General features: G+C 39.9%; 1 protein-coding gene across 4 annotated transcripts in view; it reads left to right on the top strand.

The window, feature by feature from the left end:
* The window catches only part of SORCS1 (sortilin related VPS10 domain containing receptor 1), a 505,841-nt gene that overhangs the window by 150,570 nt on the left and 327,616 nt on the right, over positions 1-27,655 (top strand). The window lies entirely within an intron of this gene.

Genomic DNA, 27,655 nt, shown 5'->3' with positions numbered 1-27,655 from the left:
GGCTGAATTTGCAAGGCCTGAATTAGGGAGGTGTGTTCTGGAGGCCACTGCCTCGTCTGGAAATAAGAATGGCTCAGAAGTCCCTGAAGCTAAGTTATTGTTCGAAAGAGCTGGGCTTCTGCTGGTGCAAATGGAAACAGTTTGTCTTAAAGTCAAGTCAAAGTGACTTCGCTCCTGACAAAGTGAAGAGATGGGAGAATAAATATGTACCCTGAACTCCAGAATCCCATTTCTGCTGTGTAATTTAAGGCCAGGGACTAAGCACATTTTCTTAAATGAAACAAATGGTGCTATAAATGGTAATAGAAACGATGCATCTTTACATTTTGATGTAGCTGTGATGAGCTCCTGTTAATGAAACAGGACACGGCAGATGCAAAATGATCAGAGTAGAAGACCAGAGATGGGATTCCATACGAAATACAGATCCTTGTGCCTGGAGATCTGATGTTAGAGAGGGAAAACGAAGTCTATCCCTTTGTCTATGTGTGTGTGTGTATCAGTGTGTGTGATGGGATGTGTGTTGTGGGGGGGAGTGTGTATCACTGTGTGGTTTTGGTGGTGATGGTGGTGTGCCTGTGTATGTTTGGCAGTATGTGTGTATTTGATGGTGTGTTTGTGTGCCGGAATATGTGTGGGGAAGCCTGTGTGTGTATGATGGGGTATGTGTGTCTGTTTGATGGGGTGTGTGTGTGTGTGTGTGTGTGTGTGTGTGTAAGTGTATATTTAATGGTCTGAAGGAGCTGGGCATTATTCATGTGTTTCTGTTAAACCTTCAGAGTATAAATCTAAAGTTGTCCTTTGACTCAGACTTTTGGGAAGGCATTTGAGGACCTGCGTTCATTTGACCAAATGAAGTTTTATTACTGGTTATTTCTTAAGATTTTACTTCGAGTCATTCCTTGCCAACCTCAGATCCCAGGAATTATTTGCATTGAAGGTGTATAGTTAGTGACAAATGGGAGAACTGAGAAACAGTACAGGAGCTACTTTTAATTACTTGTTTATTGTCTTTGCAGTCTGATTCTACTCCGGAGACCATTAGCTTTACTAACCACAGAAATTAATTTTTGCCGAGTCTGAAACTTTAGGAACTCAATGGATCAGAGAGGTTATTTTTAAAAGCGATGAAACCACTCCTTGTTTAAAATGAGGTAATGGTATGTGTGTAGAGGGAGGGAATTTGGAAACATTTAGTGCTAATGAATAATTCAATTTGATTTACTGGAGAAATGAGAGGGGATGGCATTCTGCCCTTCTCTTAATGTAAAAAAGATAATGGCCGTTTCACTTTAACATTGTATCTGGAAGTATCGAATACAGCTTATTTTTATTCCAGGTCAAGTTATCAGCCTTTAAAAGTAGTTTAAGACTGGCTGTCATATTAAAGTGCACTTTTAAAAATAAAAGGAGTCTGAGATGAAATTGTGCTCAATCGCTCCTTTACGTCACCCCTACTCCTGTCTTGCAAAAACAAAATGTGTTTCTTAATTGAACATTAAAGACATGAAGGAAGCCAGAGGTTGGGAATCCTGATGATAAGAAAGGCCAGCGTGAATGAGCCCGGTCGTTCAGGTAACCAGGCCAGCCTGCAGTTAAGCTAACACTTCAAAGGCAGGGATCTTCACAGCCTGAGCTGCTGCTTGTAACCATTACTTGGAACCAGAGAGTTCTAGGCTCCTTGGCTCAGGCATATTTGAATAGAAGACTGACAAGTCGTGTGAAGGCCATGGCTGTGAGTGAATACACGTGCAGGCGTGTGTGAGAATGTGCTGGTGAAGTTGTGGAGCTCGACATGGTCACCACAGGGAGGTTTTGTGTATTGGGCTTCTGTTCTTACATTTGCAAGGCTGCTCATAGGTTGCATTCAGGGGAAGTCTTCTAAATTAAAAGCAGACAGTGTAAGTAGCTGCTGAATCTCTTAGAAGCGACCAAAATAAATCATCTCCAGTGCAGAATCTTTTCTCTCTTCTTGCCTCACCCACACAGCTACGAACAAGGGAAGTGGACAGCTAAGAGGTAGCGAGAAAGGGCGCTGTTCAGTGTGGGGGAGACCCGTAGTTCACCAAGTAGAAGCACGTTTTCACATTTGCTTTAAGGTTTTGTTTTGTTTTTTTTTTAATTGCAAAAATGACCAAATCATATTCTCGAGCTTTTATGTAGACATTTAGGAAAAACCCTTAGCAGAGTAGCACACATTTCTCCAACTTTTGATGCCCTTTGGGAGGTTTTCTGAATCAGGGAAATCTTTCTGTGCTGGTTATCATTTCTTTTCAGAGGACGTGGAACAGGCCCCTGTTTGCATGAGCGTGAAGTGCTTGGACATGAGATGAATGGGGATAGTTATTTTACCAGGGGCTGGGGATTGCTTTGTGTCAGCCTATCTCTGATAGTGTAGTCTATCTATAGTCCAAGAGCAAAGCACTGGGTCAAATTCAGAGAATTTGTGCCAGCAGGGAAGTTCTGAGAACATGGCAAAGCTGCAAGCGTGGGAAAATGAATCAGAAATTCAGAAGCAGTGACAGTCAGGACAGGACTGCGGAGCAGAGGTGAGGGTATCCACACAGTGGGAGCTCAGGATAAAGGCAGAACAAGGTGAAGGCTGAGTTCACCAACCATTTATAACCCACCTATTGTGTGCCAGGCACTGTGTTGAGTAGCAAGGTAAGCAATGCATAGTTTTTGCCCTCGGCGTACTTAAAATTCCTGCGAACAGGAGAATCAGAAGATTAACTTACGTGTCACCAGCTTTTGTGGCCACAACACTGTATCCAACACCTTAAAGGCACCAGGCTATTCTGGTGCAGCTTTATAAAGAAAAAAAGGATGTAGAAGGGATTTTATGCATTCCTCCTACTCTTTCCTTTTCCCTAAATGAAAAAAAAAAAAAATCCAAGAAAAAAATAGCAATGGAAATGGAGTCCCATATGCTTCTCTTGTGATTTTAAATTTATATGTGTTTTTCATTTTTAGAAAATATCATAGATATTCCTTTATAACTGTCTTGTAGTCACTGGGCAAGTTTTTCTGAGTTTTAGAGAAATTGAGTTTAAATTCTTTAAAAATTGGGCTCTATCATTTCCCCAGAGTATCAACACTAATCAGATCACATAGGTGACACGCTCCGGTCAAATCATCCAGAATGATCGCCGCATTGCCTGGCTGCTATTATATCTTTGGAATGCCTCATTTGCAAATGGAAAAATTGCAGCTCTGAAAACAATATGCTTCTGATTTCTTGATACAAAAAAAGGCAGGTGGTGGATGGGGAAATGTCTGAGAGAAGTTATGCATGTGAGTGTAATATGGAATTTACACTGATTTTTGAGGATTCTGTGTTTCCAGTTTGAGTTCAGGTAGTTCAGAGGTGTGTGTGTGTGTGTGTGTGAAAAATCTGTACCTCAGTGGAAAACTTTACATTGTCTGTAGCACACCCTTCTGGTAGTTAACTAATTCTGATTTTATGAAAGTTGTTTTATAGTCTTTAAAATTGTAGGTAAGTGCTAGCCATGCAAAAATGATTTTTGTTGACAGACAAGCCAATTCTGTCCTGACCTGGGGAGGTCCATTGACACCTCAGCCCTGCAAAAGGGGATTTGCCTGCGTTTTGCACATTCATTTCAACATTCTTGTAATCTATGTAAATTGGTGCTTTTTTGGACTTCACTTTGACGGGTTATAACATCCAGCAGGTTCCTTCATGAGGAGTAAAAGAAATCTTTAAGCTGTGTTCTTTTTCTGTCTAAATGAGAATCATGATTTTGCCATTTTTGGAAAATGATTTTTGAGCACTGTTACCATTGTTGCTGCTGCTGTGACCAATATGGCTACAAGTACTACTACGTCTACCGTGACTAATGTTTTCGGGATCGTGTCCACACCCAACTTCCTATATAGTCCTAACTTAAGAAGAAAAGAACGTAATACTCTGAAAAAGCAACCCTTTGGGTAAGTTTTATTAACATATTTCATCTGGCAAAGCAAAGGCTACATTTCACGTCTGCACAGCACCCCCCAACTACCCCCCCCCCCGACACACACACCTTCCCAACTTAGAGGATCACCTAACGTTAACCTCATCTGTGGCGATCCTTGCCAGAGTGTGGCAAAAACACTTGCTGAATGGATCCCATTCATTTTCCTGACCCCATCCCAACCACCACCACCACCAACAGATGTGCAGCTCCAGGATTCAGGTACCAATTCAGATTCCTGATTCATTCCTAAAACTGCTCTCTAGTCTCTGTGATTCTGCTCTCACTGCTTAATCCCTAATACCTACCCGTCCCACTTGTATTTTATCCCTCCTCTTAGGTATTACCAATAGTCATTCTGTTGACAAGGTTTCCATTTGATTTTTATGAAATGGAGTACTCGGTTTACTTTGCCTTCTGTGTTCAAAGGATGGAGAGGAGGCAAAACACATTTTGGTACCTGCCTCTCTAGGGTGTGTGTCAACTCTTAGCCAGATTGCAATCAATGAGTTATGACCTCTTCGTCTTATCCTTCTCCTCAGAAATATTCAGCACCATTTCAGAATGCTTTATCCTGAGTTGTTCAGACTTCACTAGTATTTTCACATTCAAATAATGCTAAATAGCATGTTCGCCAACAAAATTCAAATTGAATCTGAACTATTACTTTTACTTCAGGGTAAAAGCAGCTCGGTGGCATATATTTCTGTCCAAAATAGTTTTAATCAGCTACTAAAATCAAAATCACCATTTAAATCAATACCATTTTCATTAAAAAAGTGGTTTCAGAACCCTTTCCCACAGGATCTGTTGGCTTAAGTAGGGTCAGTTGCTCTAAGTGTATCTCTGTGATCTTTATTTGCTATTTATATGGTATAATCCTATTTTTTTATTCTCTGATTACTTGGAATGGAATTACATACTGAATAGTATCATACTGGTAGAGAAATGGATACCTGATTATATTATTTTTCTGAGTTCTATTTTTTAAGACATTCATCATATTTCCTAAGGGTTGTTGTCATGCTGTGGTCATTTTCCATAAAGAGCTGACCTCAAAAAAAAAAAAAATCAATTCTGTAGGTAGAAGAATTTCAGTATCATACTGGTTTCCTGAAACTCCTTGGGATTAGATTTAATTAGAGTTTTAAAAGCCCATATTCATAACAAAGTAGGTTTGTTTTTTCTCATCAGAATCACAAATTGAGTATATAGTTGCTTCTGATGTCCCCTTCTATATATCTTATTTCCCCTTCTTCATAGCACATCCTTGGATGAATAAAATTTACCTGGGTGATTAACTTCAAAAAGAGCATTTTTCCCCCCTCATAGATAGCACATTCAGATAAAGTGCTGATAGTTTCAACTGTGAAGTCTGGGACAGGACGCCATGCCAGGCTGGCTCTCGTGTTTGCTACAGAATGAACAAAAATATGATCCAGTTTTTAGCTTTCAAAAATTATTTGTTTAAAAAAGGAAATCTTGTTGTGCCCAGGTAGCTCAGTCCATTAAGCATCTGCCTTTGGCCCAGTTGGTTATGTGTCTGCCATGATCTCAGGGTCCTGGGATGAAGCCCCAAGTTCAGCTCCCTGCTGAGCTCTCTCCCCCTCTCTGTCACTCCTCCCACGTGCATTCTCTCTTTCTCCCTCAAATACATAAATAAAATCTTTTAAAACATAAAAAGAGAAGCCTTGCACACTCCTCTAAAAGTCAAGCATTCTAATTCAAAGTTCAGCCTCCATCATTTCCCTTATATCATTGATCGATCTTTTATTTCTCTGAGCCTCACTGTTCTCATCTGTGAAATGGACATGATAAAGAGTAAGAGAGATGCTTTGAGGGTTTTAGTTACCAAAAATCCCAGTGGAGCTTCACATGAAGTTGGTGTCACAAACCAAAGCACGTGAGCCATCTGCAACCAGCACCCGTGCATGGGAAGAGTTGCCAGCCCGACAGCGGAACTGAAGAAATGCTTAGAAGTTTGGCCTAGGAAATAGCATCTTGGCCTGATGTGAAAGCCCTGTGAGAAAGAAGGGGGGGTGTCTTAGAGTTGACAGGAAAACCTAGGAGAGGAGTCTGTGATACACATCATTAGAAACCATTTTATAGTGTTCCCATCTTGGAAAAACAGAGGTAAATGTATGATACTTTTCACTCTATTATAAACTGTTGCCAGTGAGTCCAAAATCAGCCTCTCTTTTCCTGGTCTGAGTCTGTACAGAAGGCTACTCCAGCTCCTCATTATCATGACGAGCGCCGTGAATGTTGGGGAATCCTGTACAGAAGCAGGGCTCCTTTGTCAATGCCTGTGCGTTTAAAGCCCGCGCAGACTGTCGTTCTTGAGCGACGTACCAAGAAGCACATTACAAGGAGGCTTCCAGCAGCCTCGCTAGTGTGACCTCGTGTTGATTTCTCAGTCTTTACCTTTTTATTCCCTGTGCCTTTCTTCACACTAAGTTCTTGAGACAGTATTCACACTGAGTCACATTATAACGCACGATATTTAATTGCATAAAATATTTCATCTCTTTCAGATCTGTCACTCGTAGAAGTGGAGATAAAAAGACCCAAAAGACTAATTTACTTTTACCATCAGAATCAGATTCTAAATGTAGAAATTAATGAGACGTTTGCATACTTTAAAAATGAAGTTACAAACGGAAAATGCAAAAATGACTTCATGAAACCTCAGTGGCACGTTCTTCCTTCTCGTCTCTGCCTTGTTCTTTTGCTCCTTCTTCCATTCTCTTTCTCCCTGTGCGTTTCCCCTCCCCTGCTTCTAGTACATTCTTTAGCCTGCCTGGGATTTAAAATCCAGCTCTGCTCCTGGAGTAATGATTTTTTAATCAAAGACAGATAATTATTAGTGATGTTCAAGGCTGAACATCATGGATTCACCTTTCCTTGATTCTGTTGACTCTGTTCCAAAGACGTAAGTACTTTTGTCAGTAAAGCTGGCAGGCATACGTTGAGGACTCACACAGAGATCTGTTCTGAGAAAATCAATTTTCAAGTTAGAATTGCCCACTACAATTAAGATCTGTGCACTTCCAAACATTTCGGCCTAGCTCACCTGTTCAACCCAGCTGAACGTGTTGTCACTGTTTCAGGTCTTGATTTCATATGCTTGAGAAATGGAAAGGACAGAATGAGGGTGCCATCTCCCTATCCAGCTTGTCAAACACATCACTGTGGGGAGAATTATTGAGCCATTTGAGTCCTGTAACCAGGAAACGAGAAAGCTGCAATAACACTCTTGCTTCTAGAACACATGCTGAGTAGGCATTGGTTTGGGTGGAAAGCTCTCTTGTATCCCAAGGGCCGTACATGTCAAATATAAAACGTAAGTCAAAGGCAATGGAACATAAAGCTCTGTGCTGTACCTGGTATTTGACAAATGGCTAAACATAAGTCACCTTAGTTAGACTCGTGGAATACTGAACAGGTAAAAAAGTGGCAGCTTTCTTTTCAGCAGGATGTACAAGAACTGAGCCCCAGTAATCACTGGCTATGGATGCGACTCTCTTTAAGCAAACTTATTTTGTCAATAATTGCAACAATGAGAAACACCAATTAAAAGGTCGTTATTCATTTTGCAGAGTGGTAATTTGCCTCAATTAAGAGAGGTGTCCATAAATCTCTTTAAATTATAAACTCTTGATAGAAGTATAATCATTTTTGTGTTTTTAGTGGTTTTGTCTTTTTTTTTTTTTAAGGAATCCATTTACTCACACTTTTAAAAGTAGTCCTATTACATTACCTGTATGTGTGCACACAAAATGAATAGGATTTATGTAGAAACGGAAAGTGGCAAATAAAGACTTAGGTTCTCTCCGATTTCCTTCAGGCCTGTTTTTCTTAATTACAACCATTTGGTCTCCATTTGCCCCTGTGGTTTTTGCGACCATACACTGTGACATGGGTTGCCGTGTTTCATTCTGAAGAAAGAGCAATTTGAAGCATGTAGGGGACTCCCCAAGCTGGGAGAAGGATTTCAATTTTCAGAGTAGAATGAACATGTGCTTTAGTCAGGCCTTGACGGGATAAGATGTGTTAGGTTTAAGGCACCTAAGGAGACGGTCTCCTCCCAACTACTTGCTTCTGAGCTGATCTTATAAAGGAAATCATGTGCTATTTCAGAAGTGTCTTTTTTAACAAGAGAATATTTTGCAAGGCAACCTTTTTGTACCTATTCAATGCATGACCCTTAGTATTAAGAACAACTTGGGTGAAGCTGAACTCAGGAAGGATCCGCACATGGAGAAAAGCTCTGAGAATGGATTGTCTCAATGAAGGCATACCCAGAACTTGAAAAGTCCTCTGCCATAGGATGGATCTCCATGGTGGATAATGGAGAGGGAGACTGCATGGTGGTTGAGCTTTAAAGTGTCAGCAGCGTCCTGCTGAATGGAGACAAGGAGTAGATGAGGCTTAAAGATGGGTAGCCGAGAAAAGAAGTGAGGGAGAGCTAACTCTCCAGACATCAAGGTTATTGCTTACTCTTAGTGAACTTGACAGAATGAGGGTACCGCCAAGGGAGAAAGACAGCCTGAAGGGGAGTTTTAGGGAATGCACTTGCAGTATTCTAACATCATTTAAATTAGAGGGGGAAAAAAAGCCCCTCCTAGGGACATTTGATCCTTGTCTCATCAGTGCAAGATTGTGTTTTATAGAATAGTCTCCTCCACTTCGCTCAGGATACTATAGTTTTACGTGATGGGACTTAGAGCTGTTTCCCCTGGGAGGTTATTACAAACTCTGAAGATATTTCTATGTTACAATTGTGTTAAAAAGGCACATTTTGAGACCTGATTTTATTTATTGTAGAGCATTGCAAGCATTTATACTGCTATATCAGTGTTAAATATTAATGCATTTTTTCCTGCTCTACTGGTACCTAGGCAGCACGAGAATGTATAATTCTGGAAAAGCAGTCAAAAACTTCTTAGGAGCTGTCCTACTTTACACATAAAAGGATGCCCTCTTGCAAAGCATTCTTTAAAAAAAAATTAAAATCATCACCCACTTTTTAACCCAGTGGCTCCTTAGAAATGAGTTTCTCTCCAGAAGTAGACAGATTTTCTTAGATATACAGAAGGTGAGCCGAGAGGTTGGCATAATTATCAACTCTCTAGCTTTATGTTAGGACTAAGTAGCATTGGCTTAGTCAGCAATAAGCAGAGATAGTATATCTTTCATTCACCACATTTTTTGTTAGCTGAGATATGGACGCTACTCTTCCTCTGGTATCTCTCTGAACAAACAGTAACTTTAAACTCACTCCTACTTTAGATCTTTGTCCTATGTGATCGTGGGTATGGTGTGACCCACATTTTATAGACTAACAGTGCTTTTCCAAGTTGACATGTGAGATAGAGGTCCACTTCTGCCTTTCCCATTGCTTCATCTGATGACTTTATTGGACACAATACAAAAAAAATCCGCCGACCATGGACAGAAACGGCAGATTGAGAGCTTCCCATACTCCTCTCTAATCCAGTGAGAGGCAGGGAGGATGAGGCTCCTAAAACGACCTTGCTATAACCATTTAGTCTGCTTTTGTTTCTATCATTTTTTGTTATAGGTGGCCCTGGAAGCCACCTTGAACACATGCAGAAGAGAATGAAAAATGTTCTAGAACATAAGCAAGCAACTGATTGTGTAATCATCGTTGTTGTGTCATCGTGCAAACATGGCTTGAAATCGAGTTAAAAAAGGAAACAGCACTTGTACAAGACAAGAGTTTGGGGGTTGTTTTGTTTGTTTTTGAGAAGGAGCCCTAGGGTGTTAGAAGAGTAGCTCGTAGTGGACTAGCTCTTCTGCAGATAATGATTATAAACTCTGAAGGGAAAACAAATATACAGAAACTACCGGAAGATATGGGAGAGCAATCAACAACTGGCAGACTGAAGGAGATTTAGCTCATGAAAAAAGGGAATCAAACTGGGCAAGAGCTGTTCCCTGAGAACGTACCCCTATTTGTGAGGTCAGGGTGTCTGTGGTTTGGGTGTGAGACATCCAAAGAAGCTAATAACTGTGTCGATGCCTCTGATTGGAAGAAGCCACAGTGGTGGGAGCCTCAGCATCTCTCAAACACTTGCTGATTCCTGAATACTAAGGAACCAGCAGAAAAAACAGTTGTAGGATGAAGAGGGCTAAAACAGGGTGTCAGCTGCTGCTTACTGAAAGGGAAACAATTTATAGTATGAACTCTGTCCAACCAAGAGAGAAATACCTTAAGCCTTCCATTCAAACACAGAAGGAACACACCTTAGGGAATAAGACTATGTATGAAAACTAAGGAATTTTCTAGAAGCCTAAGTGAAAATCTAAACTGCCTCATGCTGATAGAGTACAAAGCTAAGCTTCCACAAGCTCCAGGTAGTTGGTTAGTGACTTTTTAATAGCCTATTTGGAGGGAAAAAGTCTTCATAAGAAGGTAACATAATCTTATTCCTTGAACAGTAAAAAGTTACTAGTCATACAAAAGTGGAAAATGTCATTTACAGTCAAGGGAAAAAGTTGTCATGAGAAACCCACTTGAAGATGTTCTAGTTGTTAGAATTAACAACAGAGACTTTAAAGTAGCTTTTATAAATATGTTCAAGGACTCAAGAGAAAAGGTAGTCATACTGAGAGAATAGATGGAGGCCTCAGAAGAAAAATGGAAGCCAGAAAAAAAAAAAAAAAGCCAGATGATAAAAAGTACTATATAAAATGAAAACACCTGTTGGATGAGGACATTGGACAGAGTATAAGGAAAGATTAATAAACTTGAAGATAGGTCAATAGACCTGAAGAACAAAAGAAAATAAAACTCCCCTTTGAATTTTTTTTAAAAATAAAACTTTAGTGACCTGTGAGAAAAAAATAACATATATATATATATATATACACACTAAAAATTCCTCAAATTTGATTAAAACATTTAAATGTCTAAGAAGCTCAGCAAACCCAAAGTATGAGAGATACAAAGGAAACCAGTTAGCCACATCATAGTCAAGCTGCTGAAAAACATTATTTGTGTTTCGAAATTCATTTTAGACAAGGCTGCTATCTAATATCGAGCTGATTCTTGGGAAACTTGTAGTTGTTGCCTTATGATTTCCAGTAGAATACAAGGATGCGGAAGGAATATGCTAGATCTGTGAACAAATAGATCAGAATTTGAATTTTGGCTCTGATGCTTAATGGCCGAACCCTTGGAGAAAGGGGCACCCTGTGTCACATTTCATCTGGAAGATTGTCAGTAACCATAGAAACCCCAAAAGGCTGTGTGAAGCTTGAATGAGATAATAGGAGATACACATACATAACATAAGGCCCCATGAGAGGTACTCTGTAAATATTTCTTTTCTTTCTTCTTTCCAGGCATTTAGAGTACCTTTGGGTATACATGATTCTGGATATTCTATAGAGTATACATAAGGGCTTATATTATGAGAGAGGAAACTCCACTTTCTTATTCTAAAATCAGAGGCCTCTGGTAATTTCAACTTGATTTTTTTATATATTTCATATAATGTTTCCACTTGCATGATATGTCTCCACTTACAAGGCTTTGGGAGACATGTATGGAAAACAGAAGTCTGAAAATGTGCTCATCCATGTTTTTAAGCAATTTAATGAGAAGGTAGTTCACATTTGCTAATGTTTCCATTGTCTTCATGTGTCCCTGAGGTTTCAGGATTGAAAGCATCTCTGAAGTAAGTTTTTAAGAATTGCCTATATAGATAAACTTCATTTCCATGTCTTTTACTACCACATGAACAAAGGCAGGAACAGTAATTCTTATGATTAAGGATGGTGATCACTCTGCCGTTTCTGTAAAATTAAATTGATCTAGCTATGCCTAAAGCTTTGCAAGGATATCTGACAAATACTTGAGACATCGGTTAGGCAGTTTACATGCCAGTAAATAAGCTTGTGCCATTGGAACTATTTCTAAATGGATTAAAAAGATGTCGCTCTCTGCTATAAATTATCATTCCATCCTCTTAAAATCTCACCTTTTGACTATTGAAATAATGTTTCAGTGGGACTTGTTTCAGGATTCTCTTGTATAATTGATTAAAATGTATCATTCTCATGTGCCTGGATGGCTCCGTCAGTTAAATTTCCAGCTCTTGGTTTAGGCTCAGGTTGTGATCTCACCGGTCCTCTGGCTCCGCACTCTGCCGGGAGTCCGCTTCTCTTTTCTCTCTCCCTCTTCCTCCGCCCTTCCCCCTGCGTGGTGTCTCTCTCTCTCCCCGCTCTCTCTCTCTGTCCCTAAAATGAATAAATAAATCTTTTTTAAAATGTTTCAGCCAGAGGGCGCCTGAGTGGCTCGGTTGTTAAGTGTCTGCCTTCGGCTCAGGTCTTGATCCCAGGGTCCTGGGATCGAGCCCCACGTTGGGCTCCCTGCTGGATGGGAAGCCTGCTTCTCTCTCTCCCACTCACCTTTCTTGTGTTCCCTGTCTTGCTGTGTCTCTCTCTGTCAAATAAATAAATAAAATCTTTTTTTTTTTTTTTAAAGTATCATCCCATTTAAATATGTGGTCTCTATTCCACTCTGGTTCCTCTGTTACATAAAATGCATTGGTAATTCCTATTAACCCAAACATTGACAAAAGTCATTAGTTCTTGTATTTAAATTTTTTTTAGCAACTGGCCTTTAACAAATTGTCATCTTTCTTAATAATTATCACCCTATGTATGAACATAAAGTTAGATGTGACCTTTACAAGTTGTCATTAGGGCCTTGGACAACTTAGAGGTAACAAAAATTTTTCCTTTGTTTTCCCTACTGGAATATTCCTCACCACTGCTGCTAGTTAGGTGACTTGGGCTTCTGTTTTGCTATTGCTGCTGTTTTTTATAGAGTTCTTGACTTAGGAAGTTTGTGGTCAAGTCAGGAAGATGGCAGTGCACTGTATGAACTTAAATGTTTACCGGTGGTTACTATTCATAAGAATGGCTACTAATATGGGCACAGTCTGGTTTCAAAGATGTAAGCAGTGTGGCTTATTGAACTCTAGTAGTGAAAAAAAGGCAGTGAGTCCTTGGGGAGCAGGAAGCACTTTTTACTTGAATGGCTAACCACGTTCACTTCTTACACGACAGAAAAAAAAAAAAAAAAGCAGTGCTGTTTTTGGCAGGGCCCCCACTGACTTATGAAAAGAGAAAAAACACTGTCTCTGACTTTCAGAATTCTATCCATTGCCTATAAAGATAGATTATCTAAGAAAATAATATCAGAATGCAATTATATATATAATCATTCCTAGTGAGGCAATAAGCTGTATGTTTTTAAAATAAATATTTAAAAGTCAACATACATTTGAATGTTCTTTTTTAGTAACACCTTTGGTATTTAATTCATTTGACCAATACTTATAATCCTGTGCCAGGAAGCTAAGAACTCAATGTGTAACATAAATATAATGAGGTCTCTGATATCAAAGAACTTTCTATAGACAGCCTTCAGGAATAATCAGATGTTCTTTATTTGGTTATTTTTTATCATTAAAAAATTAACACTGGGAGGATCAACATATTAATGGGTAAATTTTAGGCAAACTCTGATAATATTCCAATAATATTAAAATGCAGTTCTGGTAAGCTACAACCTGCAAGCCAGAACTTTGTTTTTTCTAGAATATTTGATTTTCTTGTTTGTATCTTTCACCCATGATACTGATCTCTTTAAGGGACCAGGAGCAAAATTACACCCATAAGAAACATAAGACAATAGAAAGCCTGTCTTGAACAACTGAGTACCTGGAGAAGATATTTTTCTTAGCTGTGAGTTCAGATAAATTTCTGAAATGGTAATAGTTTGATGACAGAGAAGTTCCCCCCAACCCCCTTAAAATCTAAATTAGTTTTCTCATCCTTTAAACTGGGCACAGTTCTCTGTTTACATTTCCACATTTCATGGACTAAAATACTGTGAAATTTCAAGCCTAGCTGTCTTGGCTAATGAATATACAGTATGTTGAAAAAGCACGCTCCTTAGCTTGGAAGACAGAAGCACAATTTTGTTAGCAGTTCCTCTGTATCAATATTTATTTAGCTCTAGTTTTATACATATATATAGATAGATAGATATATAGATATAGATATAGATATATATTCCCCCTAGTGTTATATATATATTAATGTTATTCTTATAAGTCAGCACAGTGAGAATCTTAGGCATTAAGTCGTGGTTGAATCTAAGATTGAATTTTCCTTGATCAGATTTCAATAATGGCCTTTCTTGTGGTTGATTAATCCAATTTAGCCTCTTACACACAATCTAATCCAAGGCTATGTTCTATCTCTTTTAATTATACCTGACCATCTACAGGTACCAAAATCCTTAGAGAAATAATTACCATGCTTTGGCTAATGTATTGATGTCTGACTCTTGCTGACTTAGGATTTGGAAGTCTACAAACATGATGAAAGCCAATAGGCTCGGATGGATCTTGGGGTCAGAAGCTCAGTAACCCTCAGGGAATGTTTGGGACTGATAGCATTTTCTGAGCTTCTCACAGGACATCCATGAGAGCTTCAAACCCTAATGGACACAGAAAAATCGAGCAATTGGAAATGCATTTTCCGAGAAGGAGGTGACAGGAAAAACCAACAGACAGCAAAACAGGCTGTTAAATGCCCCTTTGCACTGTAATGAGGAGACCTGTTCTGTCTTCTCTCTGGAAAACTGGTTATTTTTCTGAGCACCGTTTTTTTTGTTTTGTTTTGTTTTTATTTTTGTGTATGCCTCAGTCTAAAGTTAGGACAGAGAGAGAATTCTCAAAGATGAAAAATCAATTATTCTTTTGAATCCTCTGAAGTTCTAAGTGCCCTGGAGAGGTAATTACATCGTCTGCCTCTCTCCGGTGTTTTGAAAGCACATGGGTTGTAAGAAAAAGATCATCTGCATCTCTGTAACTGATGACGTTCTTTATCCAGAGTTAAGTATGTGAGCTTCAGAAAGTTGCCCCAGAATATTTTGTTTGTAGCCCCTGTTCATTGGAAGTGGTGTGTGTAGTGTCCAAGTTTTTATCAGATACTCAAAAAAAATGCATATCCTCCCTCCAAAAACAGGTGCAACAAGCTCAGAACTCAGTCTCATTAGAATTCAGATTCTTTTAAAAGATTTTGCTTATTTATTAGATAGAGAGAGAGAGAAAGAGAGAGAATGAGCCAGTGGGAGGATGAGAAGCAGACTCCCTGCTGAGCAGGGAGCCCAACATGGGGCTCCATCCCAGGATTCTGGGCTCATGACCTGAGCTGAAGGCAGATGCTTGATCGACTGAGCCACCCAGGGGCCCCTAGAATTCAGAATTAATTACTCTCCCTGATGAAGCATTTGGACAGACTCCTGGCAACCCACAGTTACAGCAAATGCATTCTTGTAAACAGGTTGAAACTCCTTTAGTTTTTATTATTGGGTGGATTTTGGCAACATTTTCCTGTATTTTATTTTTTTATTTGGGAGGAAGGACGGTGTTAAGCCTCTCATATACTGACAACATAAAGACATCTTTTGGATCACAGAATTCCTGGAAAATAGACTTTATGAATCCCCTGTCCGAATTGTGGCCTTTTGATTGGTTCAAATCCCTTGAAACTTTTACCATGTTACCTCCCTATTTTCTTTTTCCTCATAAACAAATGAAACCTTTGGTTCAAAGCTCAAGGAATCATGTTTCCACGAAACAAATTAAATCCCTCCAGAGAATGAACATTGAAGGAGAAGAATGAAGAATTGATGACCTATTAGCAGTTGTAATTCTCCACCTTGAATTATTGACAGCATGTGACATTATAACCTTACAAATTGCAATCTATAAACAGCTTAGAAAATATGACCTTTGCATTACAATTGGTCTCACAAAGCCTCCGGCTTATTACAAACAGCTGCCACCAGCATATTTTCCTGTGGGCTGCAGAAAAGAGGGCATGCGCAGAACCCGAGAACTGGATGCTATTTAGAAAGAGCTCCGCAAGGCCACTTACAGGCAGAAGTGATGGATGGTGAGTGGCAGCAAACTTCTCAGCCAGGGTGAAAGTATTAGAAGTTTGCTTGTCATTGATTTACAGTCACCAAAGAGAAAGAACTAATTAGCCGAAGTTGGTTGACTTAGCACTTTTTCTCCTCCACTTTTGAAACAGACAGGGACTTAGAATTCATAAGCAGGACAAAGTAGCTCCAGGGTATTTTTGTCAGTCTTTCTACCCACAGTTGTTCTTCAGATAGAATCCAGCTGAAAGTCACCAAACTTTGATTTGAGATGTGGGCTGGTTTTTACTCTGCCACAAAAGGTAGAACAAATGTTTAGAATTCTTTTATGTGGCTTTGGGAAAAAAAAAAAAAAATCAGAGACACACACGTATTGTCTGTTTGTTCCAGTATACTACATTTTTAAAAAAATATTTTGTTTATTTATTTGACAGACAGCAAGTAGGCAGAGAGGCAGGCAGAGAGCCCGATGCGGAGCTCAATCCCAGGACCCTGGGATCATGATGACCTGAGGCGAAGGCAGAGACTTTAGCCCACTGAGCCACCCAGGCGCCCCTCCAGTATACTACATTTGTTGGATACCCATGGAAATGCTTCATCATACTGGCCCATTATCATATCTGATGTTCCTTTTACTTTTTCTTCTTGTTTCAGGGAATACCTTTGTTAGGTTTTCCAAACATCCCAATTGCATTTGTGGTGGAGTACCCTCAGAGTACTGGAAATAGCCCTGATGTCAGGAAAAACGAGTTTTCTTACTGGTTCTGTCACAGACTGAGTGGAAACTTGGATAATCCATGTGACCTCTCAGGCTTCAGTTTCCCCTCTTGATAACAATCATGGTATTTCACATTTAAGGGACTACTCTGTGCCAGTGGTTTACATATAATATTTTGGTTAATCCTCACAATAATCCTCTGGGAGCCTCTAAGGAGCTGAAATTATTCCACACTTCCCTGGTGGATAAATTGGAGCTTATGGAAGTTAAATTACCTCCAGTTAGAAGGTGGCAGAGCCGGAACACTGGGCTGGCAGTTTGCCTCCAAAGCCCAGACATTGAAATCGGGACTCACTAGCGCCACAAGTGGTGTCTGTAAGTAATGGCATTGCGTTTGCTCCAGGGAAAGGAGAACTTGGGTTCTGTTAGGGAGGAGCAGCTGCGGTGTCCTGCTGGCCAATTATGCTGGGTGGGAATGGGAACCTAGTATTGCTAGATGTTTCTGATTTTTTTTTTCAAGATCAGTAAAAATTCCAGTTCAGTATATAAATTCCTGATTTTCAAATGCTGACAACTTGATCCACTCCATTTTGCAAACTTGCTGAGGGCCAGAATTGTGTAGGACAAACAAAGCCTGATTTGGGGCTGCTGTGGTTTGAATGTCCTCTGCTTAATGATCTAGAAGGTAAACACTGCCGACCCTGCGACGTTATAAAATGGCAAGTTTGGACTAATTTAATAATTTGAATAATCTCTAGGTAGCCCTGTCGAATTCTTTGATTATCTTCAGTTTCTAGTTCTCATATATGCATCTTTTCAAATGGCTTTCTTCCAAACTTTTTAGGAGACTTTTTCCCAGATGCTTAACACAGAAGACAGTGTCCTGTCAAAGACGCCTTTAGTCTTCTAGTCCTCCTTTTTCCCAAAACCCTAAAGAGTTACTACTTTAGATTCTTTCTTATTTTTCCCTACATCATCAGTTAGCTAACCTACTGTAATATCTCCTTCTTTTATTCTCTTCTGTCCATTTCTACTCCTGCCACCCTGGTACAAGCCTCCAAGATGTTGCACCATTGCATTTAAATAGACTCTTAAATGTCTCCTTAACTTTCATCCGCTTATTGCTCTAATCCGGAGGTTGACACATTTGGCCCATCACCTGGTTTTGTAAATAAAGGGTTTTGGAACACACCTACACACATTTTTGGACATATTTTCTATGGCTGCTTTCATGATACAACTGTGGAATGAAGCAGTAGTGACAAACATTTTGTGGTTCTCAAGCCCAAAATACCTACTATCTTATTCTTTAAGAAAAAGTTTGATGGTACCTGCTAATTCATTTCTAACATAGGTGTCAGATTTAAAATACATAGCTTTGTATCTTCAGTACTATGTGGGCCCCCTCTGTGTTCAAGAATCTTAACTTCCGAAAAAAAAAAAAAATCTTCCTCTCCATATTTTGTTACATAGAAACACACGAGTTCTAGAGATTTCTCAACCTGGCATGAGAGACCATCCAAAAATTACCTCCATTATCTTTTTTTTTTTTTTAAAGTTTTTTTTTTTTTTTTTGACAGAGAGATCACAAGTAGGCAGAGAGTCAGGCAGAGAAGGAGGAAGAAGGCTTCCCACTGAGTAGAGAGCCCAATGTGGGGCTTGATCCCAGGACCCTGAGACTATGACCTGAGCTGAAGGCAGAGGCCTAACCCACTGAGCCACCCAGGTGCCCCTACCTCAGTTTATCTTTACAAGCCATATCCTTCAAACATTTAAATGATGAACCACAAATATACAATGCTTGCCCTAAGTCTGAACTTCTGAGAATGTGCTGACAGCAGTATAATTTATACTCCATCATTCTTCAAACTATGATATTCAATGGGCGTTTGATTCTAACCAAGCTAATTTTTATTGAGCATCTACTGTGTATCAAGGATGACACTGAGCTTACACATATAAATAATTTCATTCATCCCAAATTGCCTAACATTTTTGAGCATACCTGCCTTTACGTCGTGTAATTATTCATTGACCATATATTGGGACTTCTTTAATGTCATATTCCATTTAGCATAAGAAATCACATTTTTATTAAAATTATTTTTTTAAGATTTTATTTTTTTGAGAGAGAGCATGAGTGGGGTTGGGGAGGCAGGAAGAGGCAGAGAGAGAGGGAGAAGCACTGAGCAAGAAACCCAGACATGGGGCTTGATCCCAGGACCTTGAGATCATGACCAGAGCTGAAGGGAGATGCTTAACTGACTGAACCACCCTAGGACCCCAAGCACAAGAAATTATATTATAAAATTCAATAACTAGATGATAACCTAATAGAAGAGACAGGTAAACAAGTAATGAAAGTGGTGGCCTAAGGGCCGTAGTTGAAAATACTCTATGCTAAAGAGGCAAGATACTACCACAAACTCTGTCCAGAGAGGCTGGGATGGCTTCTTGGAGGAGGTGACTTTTGAGCTGAGTATTGGAAATGAAGAAAGCACCAGAAGCCTGAAAATTCATGGTGGTTCAAAGAATAACAGGGCAGTCATGAAGGCAAGATTGTAAGGAGAAGTAGCAACCAATAACAAAATAGAAAGTGAATAGGTGCTGTATGGAATGGACCTTCGATGTCCTATGGAGGAAGAGGGAATTGATTCAGTCCTACTGAGGCAAAGGAACCTTGAGTGTTTCTGAACAAGAGAGTGATAATCACATTCTGCATACATCGTAAATTCCTGGGTGGCAGAAATTACATTTTCTATCCTTTTGTCTCCCATAGGGTCTACGGTTCTGCCGTGAACATAGCTAACATTCTGTAGAGAGCTGTTCATTGATTAGTTTCTTCCTGAGGGTGAAGCATTTCTGGTTGGCTGGAAGCCAACAACATTTCGAGTTTTGCCTGAGCTTGATAAAATGCTGACACTGACATACTTAAAAAAAAAAAAAAAAAAGACAGCAAATATCATGAAGGTGACGAGAAGCATCAAATTCATGACATTTCTCAGTGCCTGTCACCTTCACTCCAGTGGCCAGAAGTGTTGTTTTCAGCTTTCAGCACATTTTTGGCAAAGTTGAGACTATCTTATAAAAGAGGCGGAGAGTTTATTCTTTCTTAAACCACTTAAAGTAGGGCTGGGGAATACTGGTGTTCTAAACTTCTTGAGGGTGATATGCTATTAATTATTACCTTTGAAGCCAGAGGGAAATGAGATGCAGGTTTTTGCAGCAGAAACCTTTGATGAAGTTCATAGAATGGATGGGTGTTGCTCTTCTTCCAGATGTGTAAACATCAAGCCGTCAGTCTTCTGCACTGACGGTGACAGGAATTACCAGCTTTACTAATTGTCACTAGTTGCCAGAACTAATGGAAGGCCGAGGGGGTCTCAGCTTCAAGTGTCTGACCTCAGGTTATGTTTGGGGCATTGGTTTAAAAACAAACAAACAAAAAGATATATCAAAATGTGTAATCTGAGCTAGTGCAGCCCTGTGGGGACTGCTTTGTTTCTTTGCACAACGAAAACCAGGATTATTATTTCATTCTGAGAACTTCATAAAGTTGGGACAATAGAAAGTCCCACTGTCTAATTTGACTTTAAGGAGAGAACCAGGATCATTCTTTTGGCCTGAACCAGTTTCCCTTGGTGTTCTGAAACCCACCCCCACCACCACCAAGTAGGAATCAACTCAAAGGCATAGAACTCACTGTTTTATTTCATAGCATATCCCAGGCACTTGGGTTCTGTGCTTGGCCTACGTTCATTGCCTTAGTAAAATAACAGTAGCTCCAAAGTAATAATAAGTTATGCCCTGCTAGTCTTAATATCAGATGCATCAGCAGAAGTAGGTGCTCATTTAAACCTTGTGATTACAGGGAAGGGTCTCATTACAGCATCTCACTCAGACCCAGGTTCCTTTGAAATCCCAAAGTGCAAGGACATCACCTTTATCTTTATTGTGCCTGCCTCCCCTCCAGGCACTGCCATTCAATAATTCTGCCAAGTGGTATCTTTTCCTCACGACAGAGTGCTAAACAGTGATTTATTGCTTGAATACACATTGCTTTCATGGAAGTGATTTGTTTAAAACAACAGTAAAGCACTAAATAAATTATTCATTCCATGCTAATTCTTCACTTTTATGTGCTGTAGTAAGCGTCAAAATAAGCAGCCTGTGGGGCATTTTATTTTTGCCACATTAATCTTGGACAGTTTAAAGGAAAAAAAAATAGGAAATCTAAGGAAGAGGTTCTATTTTCAAGAAAATGGATTTTTTTTTCTTTTTTCTTTCTTCTAGCCTCCTACAGCAGCCAGGCACTGTGTTCTGGTGCTTTCCCTTCCCCCAGTGTCTCTGAATCACTTCCCAGAGCCCCCCTCCCACTGGGCCCAGAGACCCCCTCACACTCCTGGTCAGCGTTGTGAACCACACACATCCTTCTCTCTGCAGAGGGCCATTCACAGTGGGTCAGCAACTGGGTTTTGTCCTGGGAGATTTGCATTTCCTATGCCAGACAGGGCATTGGGTTTCTAAATTTCACTAGTGTCTTGATTTAGAATTAAAAGATTAAAAAGAGAGACACAGCAGTGACATACTTTATCCATTTCTGCAACTGATTTCCCATGTAGGACCAAGAAACCATTCTTTTCTAGGCTTTCTTATCTGTCTTTACTGAAGCCTTGTTTCCTGTATTTGACTTGGGGACATTTGAGTGACTTTCAGTTTTTCTCACTAGCTGAGGGGCAGATAAATGGTCTTCTTGTAGACTCTTGGGAAGTTTCTCTCCTCTTTTCTGCACATGACCCTTCCGTGTTTTAGGAGTGTGGAAACGCTAACTTGGCTTCTCCTTCAAGCCCCCTCTCCAGATCAGAAGCCAAGAAGATCTAAGCTTACATAGCTGTGACCCACGCCCCGGGCCATCCCGTGTGAGGACGACAAATACTATCACCCAGCATTGTGAAATGAATTAAATGACATACTGTGTGTCAAGCACCTGCTTGCTATAAGAACTTGAAAGGATCCCGTTTATATCCAGCTAGGGATTGCTCCTTTCTCTTTATTCCCACAGTACTTCCTTCCTGAAGTATTCAGCTCTGTGAGTCCCTTCTCGGCTACAATGTGCAATGAGGGCGGGTATCTGTTTTCTCTTTTTGCCTTCTCAGTAGCACTTAGAAAAACAAATACGGATTACGGTCAGTGCCTAGAAAAACAACCAAATACATGGTAGATGGGTTGACAGACAGATAGATAGAGCTTGGCATCAAGCTGGTTGAAAGCCATGAGGTATACTCTTTGAAACTCTTTAAAGTTCTGTCTTTCGCTCTCCTAAGAGACCGTGTAGCATGGTGATTAAGCACCTGAGCTCTGGTCTCAGTTTTTTGGATTCAAATACCCACATCCCACTTATGGGCTAGCTGATGTTGGACAAATTCCTTTAAACTCCTCTGCCACCTGAAAGTGGCAAAAAAAAAAAAAAAAAAAAAAAGTATTGGCTTCATAAGATAGCTAAGAGAATGTACATAGACTGGGCGCCTTGGGGGCTGGTTCAGTTGGTTAAGCAGAGGATTCTTGATTTTGGCTGAGGTCGTGGATTTGAGTGTCCTGAAATCAACCCCCAGATCGAGCCCCTGCACTCAGTGGGGAGTTTGCTTGAAGATTCTCTCTCTCTCTCTCTCTCCCCCTCTGTCCTTCCCACCACTTGCATGCATGCACACTCACTCTCTTTCTCTCTAAAATAAATAAATCTTAAAGAATGTACATAGATTATATTATTCAAAATGCTTAGCAGAGTGACAAAAATTTTTTAAAAAGTATTCCATAATGTAAACTGGTGATGATAATCCAGTCAGAAATGGAATTCAAATATTATCAATCTTATTCAATAGGAAAAGGAAGGAAAAGAGTTAACCAGACTAAGGTCATACGAAGAATTAAAATTGACTCTGTAACCAGAATCTAGCTGTTTCAACTTCTAACTGTAGGTCTCTATCCTACCACTACATAGCTAACACTTTTGAATGAAAGAACAGAAAAGTCAGTAAACCTTTGGGTTGGTTCATAGGCATGTTTTACAACTACCAGCTCTCCCAAGAGATTCACAGCATTGAATTGTCTAGCATTTAATTACTTCATCAGCCTAAAATTCCAAGAGGAAATCCAAAGTGTTTGGAATATTATTCCTATGATTAGTATTTTCATGAAATAATAATACCCTTGTGTTACAATTTCTCGAATTTTTTTTTTAATCCTACTCTATTCTAGGTGATTGCTACGATAATTGTTTATGTAACTGGAATGTGTTGTTTATGCCTGGAAAAGTCCATCACCAATATACTTATAGTCAGTTAGTCAGACCATTAACACATATTGAAGTTCTTTAGGTCAGCAAGAGAACATTACGTCTGGATTCACATGCACTTGTGAGAATAAAGAAGTTTGGGGAAGACGGTGATTTGAATGTGCATGCCGGGGCCATGTCACACTTGGCCTTGTAGATCAGATTATGAAACTTAAATTTTAAGATCAATGAGAAGCCATGCAGATACTTTGAAGAGTGGGAGGGAAACACACACACACACACACACACACACAACATTGCTATTTTAAAAAGCAGCAGTGCAGAAGGTGCTTGGAGGGAAGCAAGACTGAAGGCTGGGGGCATTGTCAAAGGCAGTGGAGTAGCCCAGTTGAGGTGAAGTTAATGAGAGAAGTTTGTAGGGCTTAGTGACTGGCTAGGTTTGGGGAGAAAATGGGAATAGAGCCAAGAAAGATTCACTCAGCGAGTTAGCTTGAGCAATGACAGTAGCATTTACTAAGGCTGGGAACACTGAAGATAGAGGAGATTAGGGTATTTGGCATTGGATGGTATTATAATGGGAAGAGATCTTACAAATGTGTAGTGTAACCAGGGAGGAGACCGAAGCCCCAAGAGTCCATTGGCTTCCTCAGTGTCCCGGAGCCCAGGCATATGTCCATCTCTCTGGATTCGCAGCCCAGGACTGTGGGAATGGACAGCTCCATTCTTAATGAGCATCTGATATGGAATCCCACTCAAAAGGGGTTTTACAGTGAAGCTAATGAAACTTAAGATTCAGAGCCCTCACAGGCATTGGCTCCTGTGCATGCCGGGCATTTGGGGGGAATCATAGATCACATCATATACAGAGAGAAAGCTAGGTTGCGATCAGAAAATGTTTCTATTTTCTTATTTTTTTGCCAAACTGCCTAAAGGTATCTCAGAAGAAAAGTCCATGAATTTTTAAGGCACTGGTAATTTGTTGTGAGCCAACTTGTCATTCTCATAAACCTTCACCGTTAAACCTTGTTTTATTCATAATTTTGTATTCTCTTTCCTGAAGAGAGGTACTCAAATTGTGTGACTCCTACCCTCACAAAACCTGTGTCGAGGCCTGATGTTCCTGGTTGCGGTCCTCACCTGACTCCTTGATCTCTCCCCCATGTCAGAACTGGTCCCCTCCAGTCCCTCCCTCTGTACACAGCACCCCCCTCCTCCATGCTGAGTCCACATATGGCATGTTGAGATTAGTCCTTACTCTCAGAAGCTCCTTATTCAAGAACAGACTCTTCTAGAAATATAACGTCCACCACTTGTCAGACAAGGTGGTTAGAGTTACATGATCTTTGCAGTCCTTTCCAATTTTGTCTTAAGTTTCCTTTAAAAGAATGACAAGGTGATGGGGCGCCTGGGTGGCTCAGTGGATCGAGCCGCTGCCTTCGGCTCAGGTCATGATCTCAGGGTCCTGGGATCGAGTCCCGCATCAGGCTCTATGCTCTGTGGGGAGCCTACTTTCCCCCCCTCCTCTCTCTGCCTGCCTCTCTGCCTACTTGTGATCTCTCTCTGTCAAATAAATAAATAAAATCTTAGAAAAATTAAAAAGAAGAATGACAAAGTGCTAAATATTTTTATAACCACCCACCAGTCACCTAGATGCCATTGTAGAGGATTAGAACTAGAGTCATGTAGACTCATGTTGGTTCTGTGATTAAATGACAAGAAATATGTAAGAATCATTTAACTTCTAGAGGATTCTTTCCTCCAACAGAAGCCTTTATTATTTATTAATAGATTTTACTTGGGATTTCAAGATGTTATTTAAATTTCACTTTCAAGCCAGGTTTTTAAGCTTTGAATTTCCTCTTGGGCAAATTGTGTCCCATCACACCTTAGCACTCAGACAGGGCGAACAAAAGATCTGTTAATAAAGCTCTGTTGTTATTGCTTATTTATTCATTTTTTAAAAGAGAGTAAAATGTTTCTCTTCCTCCGTGGTTCACCTTAAGATTTTCCCAAGGTAAAGGAAAATATTTAAACTTACCATATTAGCTGTCTCTGATTTTTTATCCTTATTGCTTTAGTTTCATTGTGTGGTAAGTGAGAAGAGAAAATGAAAAGAAAATTAAAGGCTGCATTCTCATTCTTTATGCCATTTTTATTGAGCTTCATCTTGTGACACTTGGATCACCATAAAATGCATATCTTTATTTATTGGCTTCCTGTTAGTGTGTTGTGTTAACCTTGAAAAAGCAGTATTTTTAAAAATTGAGTTAACCTCTTCAGATCCGTGAATAACAGCATAAAAACCAAGAGATGCAAAAGTAGAAAAGGAATGACTTGGTTCATTTCTTTATATTGAAGCTTAACATAAGGGAGCAGAAGAACAGAAGAGCCCCTCATCATTAACACACAGTTTGCTGCTTAATGGTGTGTTCATTTCGTGTGTGGGCTCTCACGTCGGGAGAGTTTAATATTTAGATAGTGTCTGTAATTCCGACAGAGAGTGATTTGAGAGCTTGGAGGTCTGTATTCCTCATCTCAGTGTATGGAGGAAGTTAAAAGGGAACATCCCCGTTCCTCACGTCCCTTTTTCTCTCCTTACAACCTTACGTTCTTCCCCTTTAACTTCGTCATAGGTGTTTCCTCTCTTTGTTTTCTAGATTTCGAGAGAGGAGATAATGCAAGAAATAATTTCTTACGGTTTTGTAATTCCTTATTTGTGTTTCTGTATAAGTACCCGTTGATCTAATTCAAATAGGGATTAAGTCAAAGGAGAAGTTCTGTCCGTGACCTTCTTCTGCGGGGGCAGGGATGAGGAGAGCGTCGTGTATGGTTGGTTGGTTTATGAAGCCGTGACTTGTACTTGTACTGGGTATTCTGTGTGGTTTCCTCGACCTTCCCAACAACTCACGGAGTTTCCTGCTTCTCTCCCCCTCCTCCCTAGCCTTAAATTTGCTTTCATGGCTTGAAGCTTGGCCTTTAGCACTCTCCAGGTCTAATTTTTCTATTTTACTCTCCCTCCTGTAGAGAGGTCTTACCTTGAGTATGCATTTTCCTCATATTTTTTTTTTTTATTTTCTTATTTTTTTTTTATTTGTATAAACATATATTTTTATCCCCAGGGGTACAGGTCTGTGAATCACCAGGTTTACACACTTCACAGCACTCACCAAAGCACATACCCTCCCCAATGTCCATAATCCCACCCCCTTCTCCCAAACCCCCTCCCCCCAGCAACCCTCAGTTTGTTTTGTGATATTAAGAGTCACTTATGGTTTGTCTCCCTCCCAATCCCATCTTCTTTCATTTATTCTTCTCCTACCCACTTAAGCCTCCATGTTGCATCACCACTTCCTCATATCAGGGAGATCATATGATAGTTGTCTTTCTCTGCTTGACTTATTTCGCTAAGCATGATACGCTCTAGTTCCATCCATGTTGTCGCAAATGGCAAGATTTCATTTCTTTTGATGGCTGCATAGTATTCCATTGTGTATATATACCACATCTTCTTGATCATTTTCCTCATATTTTATACAATCATTTTATCTTGGTACTTTTTGGAGATTACATTGATAGTGGTAATCAGGCTTTTTTCTAGGAAAAAAAAAAAGATCATTTAATTTAGCGTCTGACTATCTCTCCTAGTGTAATGTAGATGGTTAGAATAGAGTATAATTTAGAGCAGAGTAATTTAAATAGAGAAAGGGGAATATGAAATAGTTAACTTTATCTGCTAGATATCGATATATGCTTTGGGAATTATTCCCTTTTTTGTTCAAAAAAGAGGAGGAGGAGAAGAAAGAAGACTATGGAGGACTGAAGTATTGAGCATCTCCAGATTTTGGAGAGAATTGGAGAGAATACTTTTGTTTTTTTTTTTAAATTAACAGTGTCCCTCACCTTGAAAAATAGAAAAACAAGTTCTGTTTTCAAGACTTGGGTCAAAGGACAGCTTGGGTCCATTGGGTTTGTTTGCTAAATAGAATGACCTGGTTCTAGGAAGAGAGTATAATAGCCTTTTATTACGTGCATTTCTTTGCTAGTCACTACCAGGAAAGAACTTCGACTTTCAGCAGAAGAGGGGAGAGAGATGTGAGTTGGCCTTGAATGAGAGCTGTAGTCTTTCTCACATGGAAACTCCTGGGACAGTGCTCCACAGGTCCTGTGACCTCATATCCTAGCTGCAGATGCCCTCTAGAGGGGAACAGATTCAGGGGAAGATATAGCAGATTTTTACTTGAAAACATTCTATTCTCCTAAAGGGTTGTCCCGTATTCTATGGTTTGGTCTTTGCCTCCTGTTGAGTCGGTCACCTATATCCCCTGTGTCTGTCTGCCTCACTGTTGGCTGTCCAGTCTTTCAAGTTCCTCGGGGTGGTCCAGGAGCCATGTAATTCACTCTCACGCCATTTCAATGCCATTTGGAGGATATTACATAAAGAACCATTTTATTAAATTATGTGGATTCTTAGAAAACGTGAAGGCCATTTGGGATCCAGGACTCCCCAGAGGCCAAAATCTATTGCTTTCTGGCTGGCTGCACACCCCAAATTCATCCCACCCTTTCTCCTGGTTTTTCTTTTCAAATTGCGTGTGTGCGTGCTGGATCACCTCTGTCTGATGACTTAGGGTGCCCACGTGCGGTGGTTGTGCGCACCATCGCATCGACCTTCCAGTTCC

This window comes from Mustela nivalis (assembly GCF_964662115.1).
Source record: "Mustela nivalis genome assembly, chromosome: 2".
NCBI classification, from domain to species: Eukaryota; Metazoa; Chordata; class Mammalia; order Carnivora; family Mustelidae; genus Mustela; species Mustela nivalis.
The sequence above is the reverse complement of the archived record's forward strand: the minus strand, read 5'-3'. Positions and strand labels throughout refer to the sequence as shown.